Source organism: Rattus norvegicus, chromosome 2 (assembly GCF_021556685.1).
Source record: "Rattus norvegicus strain SHRSP/BbbUtx chromosome 2, alternate assembly SHRSP_T2T, whole genome shotgun sequence".
NCBI lineage: Eukaryota > Metazoa > Chordata > Mammalia > Rodentia > Muridae > Rattus > Rattus norvegicus.
The window spans coordinates 163,806,776-163,828,834 of NC_141535.1; positions in this window are offsets into that span (position 1 = coordinate 163,806,776).

Consider the following 22,059-nt stretch of genomic DNA (forward strand, 5'->3'; position numbering starts at 1 on the left):
TGGGATTTTTTTGTGTGATTATGTTTGACTAAGAAAATTCATTCACATTTCACATGTCATTTCAATTTACCCAAAATTAACAAATATTCATATGAATATCTTAATTTGGAGACTTTTTAAAAATAATTTCAGAGTTATAGAAAACTTTTAATGTACAGCAACATAATAACTCAAGCACACAGAAAATTTTTCTTCTGCAGCAAATATGATGCCTTAGTATTGTACAACATCTGTAGTTACTATAGGGTTTTCAATTATTTTTAAATTATATTTGGTAAGTAGAATTATTTGCAATGTTGAGAGTAGGGGTGCCTTGCTAGGGTCAAAGTTCATATTTCAGAGTTAAACTTTCATTCCATGTTCACAAATCACCATGTATGATACCTCTATTAGTACTGATGTAGAATATTAGCTGAAGAATAACCACAGTGTGTGGATAATTCCAATACTGTAATGTTATAATAGTCTGTTAAAATAACAGTGGTCTCTTGGACAAACAAATATAACATGGCATATCCATAGAAATTACTAAATTTACAAGCAGAACAGTTTGAAAAATGGTGAGAACATGGGTTAGAATTAGAGAAACTGAGGAAAATTTGAGGTAAGCACATATATAGCCAGGAAGCATTTTTGGTATCATTATATTCCTTAGACTTGAAGAATTATGAAAGATTTGAAAATTTAAGTAATAAATAAAAGAAATGGTTTGAGACAAAGTAAAAGTTGTGAAATATTGAGGTAAAGCATTATGTTGTGTAAAATAATAGCAGATATTATAAAATTGATAGAGAAGCAGATAAAATAAGTACAACCTATATGTCAGCTATGTATAAACTAAAGCATGGTTTTCACAAGACACTTATACAAAAGTAAAGATTTGCAAAATTAAAATAAATTAAATTGAAATATTATGAAAATAAAGTAAAATAATTGCATTGATCTTTTTATTCACTGTGGAGGTACTCCACATTTTAATAAAATAATCACTTAAATGTTTTTAAGGATATATTCTATTTTATTAACTTTGGGTAAGAACATCTGTTAAAAAAGTGATCCTTGAGTTATGAAATATCACACCATGAGGAGAACATATGATTAACATATAGTAGCCATAATTAATAAGTAAAATTAAATTAAAAATAAAGTAAAACCATCGATATCTTGTGTGATAGAAAGCATGTGAGGAACACTTCCTGACTTTTCTTCCTGACCTTCATAAAAGTCCTGAAAAGTGATCTGCCCCAGCTTTGTGGTGTTTTATTTAAGACTTGTGGCTCTCAGGCTACCATGTATGTTTCCTGTTTCTTCCCAGATGGTGCTTGGGATAAGTCTACTTTGAGACTCAAGGTTGAAGGTGCTTGTGTTTAAGAGGGGTAATAAATGGAGACAGAGGCTGCTGTTTGTGGTTACTACTAGTGACAGCTAAGCCCTGAACTCTGTTTCAACCTCTTCAGTTTTTGGACTTTACTCCATTAAATGGCAGGACATTATGTAAGGGAAAGTGATTGCTCAAAGTTGCTGCTAATCTCAGCTAAGCTTTTTGGTACAGCTGGGTTCTGATACATACCCATACCTGTCTGCTTCCAATGGGAGATCTAGATGACTAGATAAGTCTACTTACTGCTATCATTTCCTGAAGGATTAGAAAGCATTGTGTGTTATTCTGACTATTTCTGTCAGATAATCACATCCAGGACATTCTAATCTTCTAGCTTCTAGAGAAATCTCGCTATTTCTTTAATGTCAGAACATATCTGAATAAGATTGCTAATCTCAAAATACATGCAATTATATGCAATACATCAATTACTAAATTTAGGTTCCTCCATTCCAATAAAAGAAAAAAAAATAACAGCAGTGTTAATTTACTTAGTTGAACCATCATCTTTTATATTTAGTTAATAAAATCTGGTTGAATTGTTTTCTGGATCAATTAATTTTTTCTATTTTCTTAGAATGGAGTCAAATGATTTTTGAAGGATTTTCCCGATATTTCTTATCACTACATTTGAGACACTATTTGATCTTACAACAAATAGTTGTTTCCTCTGGACATTTATTCCCTCAGTCATCACTTCCCACAGTAATTTACCTCTTAGTGTTAGAAAATGCTGTCTAATCTACACTGAATAAGACCACAACATTAGGATTTCTCAAGTGTTAGAAAAACAGCCAGACTTAAGACCTTAATAGTATAATATGGAAGGGAAATGATGCCTTAGAAGAAATGTCTCAAACTCTCATTTTGTTTTTTCTTCAAATAGTGAGCACCATCAGAGAAACAGTTCTGTACAAGATGTTCACTGTTGTTAGTTTCCATTCATTAACTCTAAAGAAGACAAAATTCATAAAATAAAGTCACTGAGCACAACCAATTTTAAAAATACCAAAGACATGTGCAGTTTGATTTTTCATAATATTATTGATAAAAGATGCAGGTCTAATAAACACTAGCAAACTAGAAATATCCATGTGTCTGTGTTTCTCTGAACCCCACAAAGATAACTGTTTGTTTTTCAAAACAGGGAAAATATTGCAAGTTGGATATAGATGGGAAGTACCAGGCATCCAGCTTAATAAGAGAAAGCTTACCTTTCACGCACATGGGTCTGTTCTCTGTCCCTCTCAGCACTATAGGGAATAAATCCAGCAGTCAAACAAACAAATATAATTAAAACAAGATACCACAAAACAATGCATACTAGGGGAAAGGTCAATGACAATGTTTTTAGTTATATATCTTAAACTAGCAATGAGAAACCTCGAAAGAAAATAAGTTTGGACTCCAGTACCTAAAAGTGCTCAGAGAGCTGTTAAATGGTACATGATGGTGCTTAGCATTAACAGATGGTATGAAAATTTATGTGAGAAAGAGCTATAACACCAAACCTTCTCCAAGCCTTTTGTCATCCTAACATGACAATACATGCCAGTGAGAAGAAGCTGAATGAGTAGCAACAAAGTATACATCTTGATCATGTAGACTCCACAAAAGGAAAATATTTCTCAGTGTCTGTTGTGAAATTTTGGCTTTCCAGATAATGTATTACTAGAAAGATAAATGGGTATCTTTCCACAGACCTAAACAATCTAGCACATATACAAAAGAGATAAAGGGGTTTAAGTTTTGTCAATGAAAGAATTCAAGTATTTTATCTTAGATGAAACTCACAGAATATGAATTCCAATTATGTTTAAATGACATGAGTGTTATGAATTTCAGTTATAGAATAAATTCAAACTATGAGTGAAATCTGAATTAAATTCTTAGTAGATAGGAAATAGAAGCACATTTAAAATCTGAAGGACTTTAAATAAATCAGTATCAAACAACATTAGTAATGTAGTTGATGAGAAAATATGGATTCAGACCTGCTTGGGACATCCAGAAGAGGTGAGAAGACCATGATAGATCCATGGAGCATAATTGTCGACATCTGGCCGTTTCCTTAGTCTAGAGGAGCCTCATAGGACCCCAAGAATGCCCTGCTTCCCCATGGAAATCTTCAGGGGCTCTAAAGCTACCCAGTTTGGGAAGTGGCCAACCACCCATTCTAGTTGGACTAGTCACCACCCCAGCTGGGTCTGACTGAGACCCAATCCTCAGAGTAGGGCATGCCCTGGACAAGTCTGTAAAGTAGGGTCTCCTTAAGGCATAGACAAGTAGGGTAACCTGATCTCCATTGTCTGCTCCATGACTTAACCCACCATGCTGAGAAGCCCTGCTGCCATCAGGATTATCCACCAAATACTAGTTAAAACCATATGCCTAAAAGATCACATAAGAACACAATCAACAAAAACCAGAGCAATATAGACCCACTAGAGCTCAGCTGTCCTGCTATAACAAGCTTTGGATTTCCTAAAGAAATTAAAGCACACAGAGATCTTAAACCTATCTTATAAGGATGATAGAAGCCTTTAGAGAAGAAATGGATAAAACACTTAAGGAAATAGAGTAAAATACATTAAAACAGTTAGAGAGATTAAGGGTGGAAGCAAAAGAGCAACAAACAGATTTGGAAAAGATCTTTACTCTTCATACAACCCATAGAGAGCTAATATCTAATATATACAAAGAACTCTAAAAGGTAGACTTCAGAGAATCAGAGAATCAAATAAAGCTATTAAAAATTAAGGTACAGGGCTAAACAAAGAATTCTCAACTGAAGACTATCAAATGGCTGAGAAGCACCTAAAGAAATGTTCAACATCCTTAGTTATCAGGGAAATGCAGATCAAAAGAACCCTGAGATTCCACTCCACACCAGACAAAGTGGCTAAAATCAAAAACTCAGGTACCAACGTATGCAGGCAAGGAGGTGGAGAAAGAGGAACATTCCTCCATTGTTGGTGGAATTGCAAACTGGTATAATAACTCTGGAAATCAGTCTAGAGGTTCCTCAGAAAATTGGACATCGTACTACCAGAAACCCAGCTATACCACTCCTGGGCATATACCCAAACCATGTTCCAACATATAATATGAACACATGATCCACTGTGTTCTTATCAGCCTTACTTATAATAGCAGAAGCAGGAAAGAACCTAGATGTCCCTCAACAGAGGAATAGATACAGAAAATGTGGTACATTTACACAATTGAGTACTACTCAGCTATAAAAAAAATGACTTTATGAAATTCTTAGGCAAATGGATGGAACTCAAAAATATCACACTGAGTGAAGTAATCCAATCACACACACACACACACACACACACACACACATGTACTCTTTGATAAGTAGATATTAGCCCAAAAGCTCAGAGTACACAAGATACAATCCACAGACTAAATGAAGTTCAAGAAGGATGACCAAAGTGCAGATGCTTTAACCCATCTTAGAAGAGGAAACAAAAATATTCATTGAAGGAAATACAGAGGCAAAGTTTGAAGCAGAGACTAAAGCAATGGCAATCCAGAGACTGCCCCACCTGGGGATCCAGCCCTTCTACAGCCAACAAACAGTGACAATATTGCTGATGCCAAGAAGTACATGCTGACAGGAACCTGATATAGCTGTCTCCTGAGAGGATCTGCCAAAACATGACAAATACAGAGGCAGAGACTCACAGCCAACCATTGAACTGAGAAAGGGGTCCCCACTGGAAGAGTTAGAGAAAGGATTGAAGGAGCTGAAGGGGATTGCAACCCCATAAGAACAACAATACCAACCAACCAGAGCTTCCTGGGACTAAACCACCATACAAAGAGTACAAATGGACAAACCCATGGCTCCAGCTCATATGTAGCATAGGATGGCTTTGTTGGGCACCAATGGGAGGAGAAGCCCTTTGTCCTGCCAAGGCTGGACCCACCAGTGTAGGAGCTTGTCAGGATGGGAGGCAGGAAGAGGTGGGAGGATGGGTGGTAGGGCGATGGTATAGGAGGTTTATGGACAGCAAACCGGGAAAGGAATAACCTTTGAAATGTAAATAAAAAAATCCATTAAAAAAGGAAAAAGTATAGAAACACAACCAAATAAAATCAAATAGGTGAAAAATATAAATAATACTGTCAAAGACTTGAAAAGAGAAATGAAATCAATAAAGAAAACACAAACCGAGGAAATTCTGGAGATAGAAAACCTATGAAAAATAACAGGAACTACTGAGCTACGCATCACTAAGAGTACAGAAGGGCACATCTCAGAGGTAGGGAATAGGAGAGAAAAAAACAATATGTCAGTCAAAGAAAATGGAAAATCTAAAATGCTTATGGGGGTCAGGGAGACAGGAGTAAAGCCCGGAGGGTCAGCAGAAAGAATAGAAACAGGCACCCTCAGGAGGTGGCAGATGGGCGACCCTCTAGGATCTATCAGAGACCTGGGAGTTGAAAGACACTCACAACTCAAAGGGAGGGACGTTAGATGAAATGTCCAACAGTGGAAAAATAGAACTTGTAGAGTCCACGTCCAGTAGAAAAACAGGACATCAAGTGGAGGGATGAGGTTTCCATTCCCCAGTCAAAAACTCTGACATAGAATTGTTCATGTCTAAAAGAAATGCAGGGACAAAAATGGAGAAGAGCGTGAGTGGACGGAGGTCCAGTGACCATCCCATATTGGGAACCATCTCACAGGGAGGCTTCGAGGCCTGACACTTACTGATGCTGTGGTGTGCTTACAAACAGGTGTCTAGCATGACTGCCCTCTGAGATGCACAAGAAACAGCTGGAAGAGTCTGAATCTGATACACACCAACCAATGGAGAGAAACCAGGGACATATTAGGGAAATGCTGGAAGAAGCTGAGGAGGAGCCGGAGCCTGAGATTTCTCAGGCACTGAGTTACCATAGAGCTAGCAAACACTAGCTGATGAAAGGCCCCTGACACATGTACAGCAAAGGACTCCCTGATAGGGCCTCAGTAAGAGAAGATGGGACTAACTCTTGGACTAACTCTTGAGAGACTTGAGGCCTCAGGAAGTGGGGAAGCCTGGGTAGGCAGGGGGCGAGGACATCCTCTTAGAGATGTGGGAGGAGGAATGAGATGAGGAACATGGGAGGGCAGACGATAGACCAGGAGGGAGATAATGACTGTAATATACAAAAAGGTTAAAGATATTTTTTAAAGCATCAAGGGAAAAAGGCCTAGTATGTATAAAGACAGACCTATCTGAATTACACCCAATTTCTCATCTGAGACTCTAAAAGCAAGACATGTCTTCTAGATCCCAAGAGATCACAGATTTCAGCCCAGACTACTATACCCAGCCATGACAAAATCAAATTCAAATAATACTTTTCCACTTACGAAGCCCTACAGAAGATACTTGAAGGAAAACTCCAAGAAGTGAGGCTACCTATACTCAAGAAAACATAAGAAATATCACAATTTCATACCAGTATAACAAATAAAAGAGAAACACACACACACACACACACACATATGCACACTCAACCACTACCAATATCAAAATAACAAGTAACAATCATTGATTATTAATATCTCTCACCATTAATGAATTCAAGTTCCCAGTAAAAAGATACTAGAAACTGATCTCAGCAACAAACGCAGTCATTATCTCAGTATACAGGGCTGGGAAAAGTTTTTCAAACAATGGACACAAGAAACAGGCTAGAGTAGCCATTCTAATACCTAATAAAATAGACTTCCAAAGAAAGTAATCAAAAGAGACAAGAAAGGAAACTTCATACTCATCAAAGGACAATTCTACCAAGAGGGTATCTCAATTTTAAATAGCTATTCCTTAAAGGCAAGAGTATTTTCATTCATAAAAGAAACATTACTAAAGCTGAAATCATATATTAAACCCCATACATTAATAGTGGGAGACCTCACCATCCTACTCTCACCAATGGACAGATCACAGAGACAGGAACTAAACAGAGAAATAATGAAATTCAAATAACTCCATGCATGTTATCAGATCACATCAGGCAAAGAAAGAGAATTTCAGACCATTTTCTCTCATGAACACTGGTGCAAAGTAATCAATAAAATACTTAAAAAGTGGATCCAAGAACACATCAAAGACATCAATAAACCATGATAAAATAGGCTTCATCCCAGGGATGCAGGGGTGGTTCAATATATGAAAGTCCATCAATGTAATCTACCATTTAAACAAACTGAAAATAAAAAAATAAAACAAACTATGATTATCTCACTAATGCTAACAAGCATTTTACAATCTAACACCTCTTCATGGTAAAGTTCTTGAAGAGAGCAGGAATAGAAAGAATGTACCTAAGCGCAGTAAAACCAATACACAGCAAGCTGATAGCCAACATTAAATTAAATAGAGTGAAAGTTAATGAATTTCTACTAAAATGAGGGACAAAACAAGACTGTCCAATCTTGCCAATCTCCTCAATATAGTACTTGAGGTTCTGACTAGAGCAATAAGGCATTTAATGGAGATCATGGGGATACAAATTGGAAAGGAATTAGTCAAAGTATCATAATTTGAAGATGATATGATCGTATACATGAGTGACCCCAAAAATTCTACCACATAGAATGGAAAGATCTCCCTTGCTCAGAGATAGGTAGGATTGACATAGTGAAAATGTCCATCTTACGAAAAGCAATCTACAGATTTAATAAAATCCCTATCGAATTTTCAACATAATTGTTCACAGATCTTGAAAGATCAATTCTTAACTTCAGAGGGAAAAACAAACAAACAAACAAACAAACAAACAAAGAACCCAGGATACTCAAAATAATCCTGAACAGTAAAAGAATATCTGGAGGTCTCACCATTCCTAACGCAAAGCTATACTACAGAGCAATTATAAGTACCACATGGAATTGGCATAGAAACAAACAGGTAATCAATGGAATCGAATTGAGGTCCAAGAAGTAAACCATCCACGTACAGACATTTGTTTATAGACAAAGAAACCAGAACCATACAATGGAACAGGGAGAGCGTCTTCAACAAATGGTGGTAGACTAACTAGATATCTGCATGTAGAAGATTGCAAATAGTTCCAAATTTACCACTTCACACAAACTCAAGTTCACATGGATCAACAATCTCAATGTAAACTTGCTCTGTTTTATAAGTTACTTATGGCATAATTTCTCTTCATAGCCATAGAAAAGTAACTAAGACAAAGGTTACCACTTTTGGACTCATAGCGGAGCCCCCTCATATGGTCCTAGAGAATTAATTATAAATCTTTACGTGAGACTGAAGAGTATCATTAGGCATTTAATGCCTTTCAGGAAAAGTTAATTTTAGTATTAGTGTTCCTAATGCCCAATTCTCATATTCTAAGATTTCCCCCACATGTTACTAATTTCTCTAATCAATTGTCGCTGTGAATCAAATATTGGCTGGCCACCCTGCCTTGTAACAGTTGCAGCCACTTCTTATCTAATACAAGAGATAGAAAAGTTTACTCTAGTAAAAATTTATATTGGAGCTTTTATCTCATTAGTTCTAAATATTTACAGAACAAAATGGAGAGTACTAGACAGGTACTTCGGGAATTTAGCTCAGTGGTAGAGCGCTTGCCTAGCAAGCGCAAGACCCTGGGTTCGGTCCCCAGCTCCGAGAAAAAAAAAAGAAAAAAAAAAGGAAGAAAAATGAAATGCAGGGTCTCAGTAGACACCTGATATAACTGAGATGGTGAGCTCTTGGTGTAGTAAAAGATGTTTCACAATAAGGGGGGTATTAATAAAGATGATATTCTGACATCAATCTCTGGCTCCAACATGCAAACTCTTTAGCAAGCCCCATAGCAGTCTCATATAGTACACTCTGTACATACATATATACAATAATAAACAAACAAATAACTCATTCTCTCACAACTGACACATTTGCAGAGAAAGCTGAATTAATTTCACTTACCAAAGCTTGAGAATATTATAAGTATAACAAATCAACATCCATACTGATTGCTAATATGCCTTCAGGATCATGCATGATGATGCCCTTTGGAAAGAATTAACCTTAGTAGAGATAAAATACCTATTGAAAATATTAGCCCAGCATGAGAAAGTTTCCTTATCAGTACAAATGTCACCTGTGCAGGAGCACCAAAATGCAGACTTCCACAAGTGAGTCAAAGAGCAGACAGTGCTGTAAAATTACCAAAGGGATATGACTGATTGAGTCTGACACCTTACTTGAACTTCTTGAAATTCAATGGAGCAGGGATGTGGACTGAGTCCAGGAATGTGATTGTAACATGAATCCTAATTGTTGTGGAATCATAACGGACATGTATGTTTTACTTCTGACATTCTGGTACACACAATTGCTGTAACCTATTATAAAAGACGTACATCAGTAGATTTAATGTGACACTATTTAAAGATGCCACATTGTCAAAAGACTTCAAGGAACTACACAAGGATGCCATTTGTGTGCAAATAAATAATTTCAAGACTAAATGCAACATGATTCAGTAGTGAATAGAATAATAGTACATATCCATTTGAACACTAGCATAGAAACTTCACCAGATATGTAAAACAATTGATATTTTCATTAGCATTTATGGAAAATCTTTATTTTATTCTGGGTAGAATAATATCCTATTAAGATGAAAGCAATAATAAATTAAATTAAATTGTTGTTAGAGAATATTATTGGTATGTTTTTACAGTGATGTCACTAGAGAGAGATTAATAGGCTTGGATTTTAATAAGGATGGACTCCTCCTTCATGTCTGTTTCTGAATCTAAGTGAAAGCATTGTACTTTGAACTTGTCTAAATATTAGAATACCAGGCACTCTTATTTTCACCATTAAGAATTTGCAAACCGGGTACTGTCAATCACTTGGCCAGAAGATCATTCTTCAAAAAGGCGTAGACACTGGGATACAATACAAAGATTGAAACAATCTTTAGGACTTCAAGGAAATTATGTATGTGTCCTCCTTACACTAGCTCCATAAAGCTGCTTATGAAACCTTTATTATATATGTCCACAGTTTTGTATGTCTTCTTTTTTTCTTTTCCTGTCCCTTTTTCTTTCATTGAGTGAGTGGCCAGAATTTTGAGTATGTTTTCTCTAACACTCACATCTCTCACTCTTTCTGGTGAATGGCCTCATGTGACATCCTAGAGCTGTTTGTTGATATTCATTAGGGAATAAATCTAATTTTTTGCTCCTAATTGGAAATGCAAGGCCCTATCTCCTCTTCTTCCCTCCCTTCCTCTCCTCTTCCTCCTCCTCCTATTCTTCATCCTTGTTTTTACAGCATCTGTTAATTTGAAATGTGCTAAATTTTGGTTTTCTCTCAAACTCTAGTAAAATGACCTTTGAGCTTCCTTCTAAATCTATTTTTTTTTAACATCAAGGAAACTAAGGAAGCCGAATGAGCCTTGAATTTACTCAATAGCACAGTTCTTCTCAGAATAAAAATAAAACAACTTGTGCTTTTGAGACTATGCTAAAACACATTGAAAATAATGTAGAAATTACATAAATAAGGGAGACCCAAATATATCAGGAAAACAGAAAAGCCAGATGGTTTCTTTTAAAGGAAAAATAGGTAGAAATAATGTAAAGACACAATACTGGAAAATGTGAAGGAATGGGCAACTTTGGAACTTTCAATTCTAAGTGGAATGTCTTCATTTTCTGCCATTGGTTATGGTTCTATTTTGAAAAGGATGCAGAAAGATTACAATAAAGAGAGAGGGTATTTTTGATTGTGAGCCTCGCCTTTAATGATTGAGCCATATCTCCATCCAATTAAAAAAATGGGGTAGAGATCTAAACAAAAAATTCTCAGCTGAGGAATAGTGAATGACTGAGAAGTACTTAAAGAAATGCTCAACATCCTTAGTCATCAGGGAAATGCAAATCAAAACAACCCTGAGATTCCATCTCACACCAGTCAGAATGGCTAAGATAAAAATCTCAGGTGACAATCAATGCTGGCAAGTATGTACAGAAAGAGGAACACTCCTCCATTGTTGGTGGGATTGCAAACTGGTACATCCACTCTGGAAATCAGTCTGGAGGTTCCTCAGAAAATTGGACACTGTACTACATGAGGACCCAGCTATACATCTCCTGAGCATATACCGAAAGATCCTCCAACATACAGCAAAAACACATGCTCTATTATGTTCATAGCAGTCTTATTTATAATAGCCAGTAGCCGGAAAGAACCCAGATCCCCTTCAACAGACGAATGGATTAAAAAATGCGGAACATCTACACAATGGAGTACTACTCAGCAATCAAAAACAATGGTTTCATGAAATTCATAGACAAACGGATTGCACTAGAAAATAACATCCTGAGTGAGGTAAACCAATCACAAAACACACACACATGGTATACACTCACTGATAAGTGCAGATGATCCCAAAAGCTCGAACTACCCAAGATGCAATTCACAGACCAGATGAAGCTCAAGAAGATGACCAGAATGAGGATGCTTCACACCTTCTTAAAAGGGGGAACAAAAATATCCATACGAGGGGATATGGAAGCAAAGTTTAGAAGAGAGATTGAAGGAATGCCCATTCAGAGCCTGCTCTACAGGTGGCCCATATATATATATATACAACTCCCAAACTAGATAAAATTGATGAAGCTAAGAAGTGCATGCTGACGGGAACTGGGTATAGATGTTTGCTGAGAGTCACAGCCAGGGCATGTCAAATATAGAGGCAAATGCTAGCAAAAATCCATTGAGCTTATAACAGGACCCCCATTGGAGGAGTTAGAGAATGGATTGAAAGAGCTGAAGGGGCTTGCAACCCCATAAAATCAACAATGCCAACCATCCAGAGCTCCTAGGGATTAAACCACTACCCAAAGACTGTATATGGAATGACGTATGGCTCCAGCTGCATACGTAGCAGAAGATGGTCTTGTTGGCACCAATGGAAGGAAAAGTCCTTGGTCTTGCCAAGATTGGATCCACTTTGTAGGGGAACGTCAGGGGAGGGGGAAGGAGGAGTGGATGGGGAGGGAACAACATTATAGAAGAAGGGGAAGGGCATGGGATAGAGGGCTTATGTCTGTGAAACTGCATAAGGGAAGAGCATTTGAAATGTAAATAAAAAATTATCCAATAAAAAGATAAAAAAGGTAAAAAGAAAAGAAAGAAAAAAGTAAATGATTTCACTCATCACTATATATCACACATACACACATATTACATTAATACACTTATATGTACAAAATACAATCATGCATATGCATGTACCCTCATAAATATTACACATAATCAAAATATGTACATATTTATAGGCACACATAAAACAAAAAAGAGATGGGTGATATAATGTGTTAATGAAATACAATCTTCCTTAGACAACAGTACTGATACCCATATTAACTCTCAGAGCCTGGGGCAGCATGCACATGCTTGAGCTAGGCCCTCAATATTGAGAGGGACCACTAGGAATGATCTATCATCCCTCACCAAGAACCTCTCTACAATTGACAACCACTCACAAAGGAAAGTCATTTTCTCTAATGTAGTCTCAAAGTGTATACAATCTACACTTAAGGGCAGACCCCATGAACAGTTGGAAGTATTTTTTTGTAGATTTTGTTGTTGTTGTTGTTGTTGTTGTTTTTGTTTGGGGCATGTTTTTTCTTTACCTGTTTTTCATTCGTGTATTGTGGTTTCCAATTTTTCTTTTCTATGGGTTTTGTTTAGATCTCTGTGTGTGTGTGTGTCTCTGTATTGGCGATATGCATGTGAATATAAATGTATTTTCTGTGTTTACCTTGTTTTTGTTGCCCTTTATTTTGTTTTACTTTATTTGCCTAATTGCTTACTAAAGATGGAAAGACATCATGAATTTGGAAAACTAGGAATTGATAAGATCTTGGTGGAAATGATAGAGGAGAACCCTTGATCAGATGTATTTTAAGAAAAAAATATATAAACAAAAATATATATTAAAAACAAAAAAATGATAAAAAGAACAACTAAATTTGCTAAGTAGACTATGTAAATGGGACAAATTGAAGCCATGCATTGCTTTTCATTATGGTTCTACACTAAACTTCACTTTAGTAAACTTTTGCAATTGTATATTAATGATACTTTCTAAGGCAGGATTCCTGTCCTTTAAAATGTATTTAAGTTTAAGCAATATATAAAACAGTACAAGTAGGTTTTATCTACTCAACAAATACTTCACTCCATCCCTTTAACTCCACATACAAAAAGACTACTATAATACGGAAAGTCCCAAGGACAGACCAGCACCCATCTGAAAAATAGAAAAGTATTCCTGGTGTGTTTTCAAAAGCTCATATTTCACAAAACCTCACAGTAATAAATTTTGGATGCATCAACCTAAAATAAAATGAACTTCAGCAGATGATACTGCTGACTCTTCTTAGTAAACTGCCTTTATTTATACCTAATCCCTGGAGGATTTTAAAAATTATCAAAAGCAAAAAAAAACATTAAAAATAAACCTGTGACCTAAGTAATTATGAGGAGCAATACCCCATTAAGATATCTTTGCATTTAATTCTGTTTTTGTGTTATAGGGGCACAAAATGTCACACTCTGTAGGTCCTTAATCTTGCAAATAAGATACTTTAAAAACATAGACATGGCAATTAGCACAACTTAATTTTATGGCATAAATATCTTAAGTATATCTGGCTTTAATTGAGAATATTTATGTGGCTGGATAGCATTTTCAAAACACAAATCATTCTTCAGCCTGTGATTGGTATTTGATTCCAATAGGAGAATTTTATAGGCTTGAGCAACAAGGGGTTGCCCATACACCAGATTAGTTTCAAATACTTTTAAATTTTAATAACAAGTGGAAGAATATACTTCTGAAGTGCTGCCTTGGATGCCAAGTTCACCGTAATGGAGTATTTCTTTTCAATAATGATGATGGTACATTTTTTTAAAACTATGCTTAAATACTGAAGGCAATATATATGAATGTCTGCATATCAATCGCATGGATCAGGAGAAAATCTGTCTTTTCACAGGTAATGATCATTATCACAAGATGATAATGTCACCGTTACAAGTAAAGATAGTTGCCTAAGAATGTCATAAAAATTCTTTTCAAAAATATGAAATATAATTTATATTAAGGTTACTTGCTTCCATGGGAAGATTTTCTCACAATAAGGCAATAAACAGAACAACATAAGCACAAGAAATAGCCTCTATAATTCCCTGTTAATACAGTGGATACAATTTAATCACTTAACAGTGAAGATAGACACATTGCTGGCTCATTTATCAAGGTTTATGAATATATGTGTATGTTTAGGCCAGATTAATCAACTTTCTAGGAAGAAACTGTAAAATATATTAATCTCTAAAACAATTTGCATGGATAACAAAACAATTGACATTGACTAGGAGCAATGAGGAGATACCTCTCTTCTTTCTTGTGACTACAGCAGATCTCATGCCTATTTTATGAAGGGATCCTGTTTTTCTTCTATTCTAAAGATCATTCTATTTCACTACTAATAATCACAGTATATAGAATCTCATGGACAGATAGTACCTGCTAAGGAAATTTCATATCTCCATGTACCTCAATTGTACATGCATGGGGTCAGTTAAACCTAAGAGAAGTTCTTTCTCCTGTGATAGCTCTAAAGTTTCTAGCGTTACCTCAATTATGTGTTCATAATTCATGTCAGGAAATCCTCTCAGAATTGAGACACATTTCATTAGAGTAACATTTAGACAGTGGCAAATTTGATAAGGATACTTTTCAGATGTTGGCAGCAACCTAAATTACATCAGCAGTTATAACATGTTATCAAATAATCCTTTACCTTCAGAGTTTCAATAATAGACCAGATTGAATGTGCTTCAACAGTGGGTTCAGGCTGATGAAACACATTCTGAACACCAGTTATTTTGAGCCAGATACCTTGGTACTCATAAAGCTAGTCACAAATTTATGTTTGTCATAAAGCTAATCACAAATTAGAGCAATAACCTGGTCACAGGTTGTGCAGACTATGAAACATGTGACTTACTCTGTGATATTTTGAACAGCAATTTTTTGTTCTCTACAGGGCCCTGGTAAAACGATTTGCTTGTGACTGTGAGACTGTGGTCATTGTTAACTGAGTTATATTTGACTTAATAGGTTATATGATTTATTGTGTGACTTTTCCATCCAAGGTAGTACAGAAAGGGATACTTTAGAGAAATATGGCATTTCTATGAAATATTATAGCATTAATAAGATCAATATATCTACAATCAGAATGAGGTCATATTCTTAAAAATAAAGGGTTAGTTTCACATCAACAGACCAGTGTATACATTGACTGTGTATGGACATTTGAAGTAAATTTAGTAAGAAACATCTTCACACTCATGGATAGCAGGAGTAAGGAGAGCCACACTGACAGATATTTCATTGCTTCACGTGTACAGAGCAGGATTTTTTTCCTGTTTCTCCTTCGAAGTACAGAGCTCACTGTACAATTTGGATTTAACTAAGGATAGGGAGGTTACAATTCAGAATTGTTCATGAATAGAAGGTGATAAATGGAAATTTTAATTACTTTTGACAAAAAAGGACAGCTTGATATCATGATTGTAAACCAAGGTTTACACATAATCTTAGTCAGTTAAATAAAGATAAAAAGTATGTTATACAATCACAGGGTCCCAATCTCATCTCATTTTTGAATTCAACAAAAGTTAAGTTCAGGGGTGAACAGAGCAGAACTTGATAGCATTAAAGGAATTTTTAATAGTAACATAAACTACTCTTGTCTCTTAGCTAGATGTACCTTTACTCACTTCTGATTCATTAAAGGAAATAAATTGAATTTATTTATTATTATAAGTCTGAATGATTCCACAGGCTTAATTTTGGAACAGTGATTTTTGGTATGTATTAAAGTAGATTTATTATAAGTATGTTTAGAAATGCATTTGTAAATCTTATGTATTGTTATTTTTAATAATAGTTTTTAAACCAAAACTTAGAATACATACATTTTGAAGTTTTGTAAGCAAGTATAATAAGAATAAGAGAATATAAAGATTGCCTTTAATAATATAAATTGAAACATCCGGTCATTTTTTAGTCTTTTCCAATAAATAAAGATTATGTTCACAAGACTAATCTGTTTCATAAATCTATAATCTTTGATCAATAGCCTTTATTATATTTTGAAGTTTTTGCTTAGAAATAAGAGATGAGTACATAGGTTTTAGTTTTTTCCCTCCTTTCTTTCTTTCTGTCTGTCTGTCTGTCTGTCTTTCTTCTACAACTTTATACCAAATAATCCTATGACCAAAAATACTGACTGAGTTGTACAATTAAAGGATGGAAATTCAGAATTTGATATTCAGATACTGTATACGGGTTCTCTCCCTAATATATTGCTACAAAATATCAGCTTGTGCATGAATACTTAAAGTTTTCATAGTAGAGATTGTATTCATAATGGAGTGATAGCAGTGCCTTCTGATTCTACCAATGACAGTTAATCCAAGGTCCAATGGCATAAAAAATGAGCCCCCAAATAAAGTGAACTTGGCATTTTAATTATCCAAAGACCATTGAGATGATGTTTGGTAAAAAGTTTGAAATATACATAGTCCATAGTCTAGTGGAATCCTCAGATAACTTTTGCCCCTTAGGATGAGAGGTTCCAGAGATTAAAGCTGAAGCAGCATCCTTGGCAAGGCAATCTATTATCCACAGCCATGTCATCACTCAGAGTTGCTTTCTGCCTTGTCAGTTTGCCTGACATTCTTGTTGAAGCTAAGCCAGCTATAAGCTGCAGAGCTGACATTTATGCTTTTGTCATGATAAGTAGGCTCACTCCAGTAAGCATTCTGTGCCAAAGCACATTATAAAAAGTAAAAGTATCCAAACCCTCCAAATTAACCCATGATGCTACTTAATAAACAAGATCTAATTAGATGCTTCATAACAAGATGCCTAGGAAGTCAAGGATTATGCAACAGGGAGAAAAGAAAGTTCCACACAAAATGATGGAAATTAATATTTTAATTCTTAAATCTGTTCACACTACTGTTACATTGTATTTTATCTATATTTCAACATCCTTAACTATATTTTTAAATAGTGTAAAGAATTCATAGATGGTGGTTTTACTTCCATTTCTAAATGAACGTGACTGTTTATTTCCACATCTTTAATATCAGTAGACATGGTACAATACTGATGGGTTTTAGGGAATAAATGTTTTAGAGGGAATAAATGACAAAATGATACTTAAAATTATGTTAGTGCTTTTGCTTTATTTAGTGTGTCCTCTGCATAATTTTTATGTTCTTCTGGGTTTTTGGTGTTTTGCTTTTTTGTTTTTGGGGACAAGGTTCTCACTTAGCACAGTCTGGCCTTGCACTTCTGGCCTCATCTTGCTTCTATATGCTAAATGCTGGGATTACAGCCCTGTGTCACCTTGTCTGGCTTTTCGCTAAGTGTTTGGCAGTGATATTTTTTTCTGACATATTCTTTTACTTTTGAAATTGAAACTCCCTTTAACAAACAGCACCTTTGCAAAAATCTTCTTGGGGAAAGATATGCTAGAAAATTAACCAAAAGTTCATTTATTTAATATAGAGAAATATGCAGTATTTATAATTTTCATTTTTAAATATTGCTTCACATGTAAATTATTGTCAGGATACTAGCATATATTTAGGAGGTGAGATCTGATAGCACATTTGTGTCTTCACATGAAAGAACAATTTTCTCCAGTCATAAAAATACCTTCTTTATATCCATATATCAAAAATCAAGTTTATAAACATTTTCAAATATAACTATTTTACAGGCATTGAATTTACTGAATACAATAACTACATTTGGGTCTGTGGTTTGTTGCAAATAACTTTCAAATGATTTCACCTTGAAAAAATATTCAACAAGAACTGAGTCATCTTTCCTAAAAATCACACAAGCTTTACAGGTGATGCTTGACACAAATGATTACTCCAGTGTGCCTGTCAGAAATGTTGAGAAATAATTCTTCCCGTTTTTGAATATAGAGCTCTAGTGTGGGAAGAGATATTTCTATGATTGACTTTTTCCCATTACCTTTTAGCTAGTTTGAAAAGATTTTGTGTCAGCCTGGTACACTTTGTATTATAATTACTGGCAAAACAATGTAATTAGAAAGATAGAGTTCATGATAGAGATTATTGTCATCCTATTAACAGGGCAAAATTATTCCCAATATTTTTATAATCATAGTGATATTATTGTAAGGCCTAAAATGTTTAACCATCATGCACCATCCCATTCATGGCACCATTTATCTAACACTGTTAGATAAATATCACGTTGTATAGTTATGTAAGATTGTCAAGTTTCAACTTAGAGCCTGAATTTGAGGTGAATAATAGAAACGTATATTTGATAAATGTTAGCCTAATATACTTATTCTCTATTATGTGTATATCATCTTACCATATCTTCATGAATAGGTCATTTAAAATATTTATACTTCTTTAAATTTATGAATGTATATTGTTGTGTGTATGTGTACATGGGGGTACTTATGAAGTCTAGAAGTGGCTGTCAAATAGATGGTGAGCTGCTTATGTTAATGTGGGCAGCTAAACAATGTGTCTCAGCTACTAGAGGCACATGGTGAACTTTCTTTATAGCCCTAATAACCCATTTTAATTATGTTATTTTTCTGACAGAAAAATTGTGGAAAATAATTCAGAGACATTTTCTTAAATAGTAGTATTTTCAAAAAATATAACATGATATTCTTATAATTAAAGTTTATTGTGTATGTAGTTTTTTTATAATTTTTAACAGAACAGATATACTGAACCTGTGTTATGAACTAGCATGATATACTTTGCTATACATGCATATTTTAACCACTTTGAATGTAAAAAACTGTCACATTTTTACTTAATTCCCACAATTAAATTTCTCAGATGGATCTGAATTGTTTTTCATCGCATTGGAAGAGCATCTTTTTTTTATTTATTTTTTTTTATTTTTTATTAACTTGAGTATTTCTTATACACATTTCGAGTGTTATTCCCTTTCCCGGTTTCCGGGCAAACATCCCCCTCCCCCCTCCCCTTCCTTATGGGTGTTCCCCTCCCAACCCTCCCCCCATTGCCGCCCTCCCCCCATAGACTAGTTCACTGGGGGTTCAGTCTTAGCAGGACCCAGGGCTTCCCCTTCCACTGGTGCTCTTACTAGGATATTCATTGCTACCTATGGGGTCAGAGTCCAGGGTCAGTCCATGTATAGTCTTTAGGCCCTTCAACAGAGGAATGGATACAGAAAATGTGGTACATCTACACAATGGAATATTACTCAGCTATCAAAAACAACGAGTTTATGAAATTCGTAGGCAAATGGAAGAGCATCTTTTAAGCCATTAGAAAGTTTGAAATAAATTATTTTCTACATTCAAAGGTACTGACAATCATTCTGTGTTTGACATAATTTTTCTGTATAGTTAGCATGTCTAGTTGTCACAGGCTAGAATCATTTGGAAAGAATGAATATCAGCTGATAAATTGTACACGTAAGAGTTTCACTAGACAAGTCTATAGGATATGGAATTCATTGATGATAAGCACGTTAGTGTTGAACCTGAGGAGGTTGTTCTAGGGTTCTTAAGAAAGCAGCCTGAGAAAGTTTTGAGGAACAAGATGGTAAGCAGCACTCCTCCATAGCCCCTGTCCAGTTCCTACCTTCTACTTCCTCTCTTGACTTCCTGCCTTAGTTTCCCTAGAGAATGGCCTAAGAACACATAAGATAAAGTAACCCTTTCTACCTCAAGTTCACATTCATAATTCTATTCATCACATCCATAGGAGAACTAAGACAAAGTTATTGATTGTAAATTTATGTGCAACATTAAAGATTTATAATGCATTTAGAAAATTTGCCTACATAAATTTGGCCCAAGGATAAATTAATTGTAAATAATGCAAACTGTTCAGATTGGTATAGGACTGATTAATATTGTTATGCATGGTACATGAAACCATTTGTCTCATAGAAAATATATTGGAAAGTTCATCTCTTTTTGGCTTAGTATTGTTGATGTCATACTATTAGGATAAATTGTTACTCATGTCACCTAAAAAGAATTGGGATTTTATAATGCTAAATGTCTTACATAGCTGTAAGACATAATTTTTGTGGAATTCCAGGAAACCCACACAAACTTTAAATTTTCATTTATTGGGGCTGGAGAGATGGCTCAGAGGTTAAGAGCATTGACTGCTCTTCCAGAGGTCCTGAGTTTAATTTCCAGCAACCACATGGTGGCTCACAACCATCTGTAATGGGATCTGATGCCCTCTTCTGGTGCATCTAAAAATAACTACAGTGTACTCATATAAATAAAGTAAATAAATCTTAAAAAAAAGTAAACTTTCATTTATTGATAGCACTTTTGCCATTGTACTTAAGTTTCATGTTCCATAACTTTTTCAGTAATAAATGATCAATTAATTGAAGAAGGATTGAACTATCATTGTGCATCAGTGTATTATAAAAATGCAGAAGATAACCATAGTAACACAGTTGAATCCAAGTGTGGAAGAAAAACAAGAAAGCATAAAAAGACAAACAGATAAAGGAGGATAGTAAATAAGATTAGAGACTTCAAATCTGATGTGGGTATATGGCTTACCTAAAAGGGTGGATGTTCAGATAATCTTTAATAAGATGATAATTTTTATGAAAATATTTAATGAAAAAGTATACCTATATAAAGAATATGATGTATTAATAAACTCTGACATATACAGCCACCAAAGTAGATAAGATGGATGAAGCAAAGAAGTGCAGGTTGACAGGAACCGATGTATCTCTCTCCTGAGAGAGACACAGCCAGAATACAGCAAATACATAGGCGAATGCCAGAAGCAAACCACTGAACTGAGAACAGGACCTCCATTGAAGGAATCAGAGAAAGGACTGAAGGAGTTTGAAGGGGCTTGAGACCCCATATGAACAACAATGCCAACTAACCAGAGCTTCTAGGGACTAAGCCACTACCCAAAGACTATACATGGACTGATCCTGGGCTCCAACTGCATAGGTAGCAATGAATAGCCTAGTAAGGGCAGTGGAAGGGAAAGCCCTTGGTTCTGCCAAGACTGAACCCCCAGTGAACAGAATTGTTGAGGGGAGGGAGGTAATGGGGGAGGATGGGAAGAGGAACACACATAGAGAAAAGGAGGGAAAGGGGTTAGGGGGATGTTGGCTTGGAAACCGGGAATGGGAATAACAATTTTAAATAAGAAATACCCACAGCTCCGAAAAAAAGAACCAAAAAAAAAAAAAAAGAAAGAAAGAAATACCCAATTTAATAAAGACGGAGAAAAAAATAAACTTTGGCTCATAACAAAATACTTAAATTTTCTAATTAATGATAGTCAATGTTAATTTTACATACAATATTAGATCAAAGTTGAAGACTGAAAAGCACAATTGTTTGATCCCTGTTAATATGACAGGTGATGACATATTATTACAAAAGTGTGTGTAGTAGAAAGTAGTGGAATCTCATAGGAGGGTAGTATGGGTTTATAGACCCTTTATGGGCTCTGTTTTCAACCACCTGGTCCTAGGTCCTGACTCCCAAATGTTCCCTCGCCCTATGA